General features: G+C 34.7%; 1 non-coding gene across 1 annotated transcript; it reads right to left on the bottom strand.

The window, feature by feature from the left end:
• Positions 1–570: 570 nt before the first annotated feature.
• On the bottom strand, positions 571–632 carry LOC116564199. The gene has a single exon (XR_004274785.1). It is a non-coding gene; the product is annotated as a U7 small nuclear RNA (small nuclear RNA).
• Between the last annotated feature and the right edge of the window lie 458 nt (positions 633–1,090).

The raw sequence follows: 1,090 nt of genomic DNA, 5'->3' as shown, positions 1-1,090 counted from the left end.
ATCTGTTTCTTTTGGTTGAATACTGACACAAGCTCAAACCATTACAGTTTGAAACTGCAGTTCATTCACCTTCTACAGATTGTTTTAGATCTTGGTCTAACACACTATCCCTTTAGGACCAGTCAGATTGCCATAGTAATTGTTCAGTGACCACAGTTGTTGCAACTTTGACACAGGAATGACCACAGTTCTAGGTCAGCTTTCATTTCACCCAGAAATGAAGACACATTAACAAAAGTAGGACTACACACACATAAAATATCTGTTATAGAGAAGAAATAGAATAGCATCCATTTTGATATCACATAAAGACTCAGATTGAAAATACTATCTATTATTCTTTTCCTCCATCATTCTTCTCTTTTAAGAACATGAAAAAGATTACTTCCACATGGCATTTTAATTAGATATGCTTTGTTTAAATTAATTATGCTCTTCAGTGGAAATAAACCACATAGCCTGTTAATAATATATGAAATGCTTTTTCTAAATTCATATCTTGAAGTAAATAAATATTTTAGAAACAAGACTGAGAGATTATTTTTTCTTAATAAAATTAATTTGTGTGGGAGGGGCTTTCTGGCAAAAAACAGAAAGCCTCCTAGACAAATTCTAAAACAGCTGTAATACTAATAAATTTCAAATTATTTTCATGTCACTTTAAAATTTGACTTTTTTTTTTTTTTTTTTTTTTTTTTTTTTTGAAGCAGAGTCATGCTCTTGTCACCCAGGCTGGGATGCAATGGTGCTATCTTGGCTCACCACAACCTCTGCCTCCCGGGTTCAAGTGATTCTCCTGCCTCAGCCTCCTGAGAAGCTGGAATTACAAGTGCCCGCCACCACGCTGGCTAATTTTTGTATTTTCAGTAAAGACGGAGTTTTACCGTGTTGGCCAAGCTGGTCTCAAAATCCTAACCTCAGGTGCTCCTCCCGTCTCAGCAACCCAGAGTGTTGGGATTACAGGTGTCAACCACTGCACCAGCCTAAAATTTGATGATTTTTAATAGAGAAGCTGTAAACATGTTTATAAAATAAGCTATAACTATGAGGAATTGAATTAAAAAGTATCTGTTAAAAGAAAAAAATATAT

The sequence above is a fragment of the Sapajus apella genome, unplaced genomic scaffold (assembly GCF_009761245.1).
Source record: "Sapajus apella isolate SASKATOON/1434 unplaced genomic scaffold, GSC_monkey_1.0 scaffold36, whole genome shotgun sequence".
Lineage (NCBI taxonomy): Eukaryota > Metazoa > Chordata > Mammalia > Primates > Cebidae > Sapajus > Sapajus apella.
This window is presented reverse-complemented; position numbering and strand designations above follow the sequence as displayed.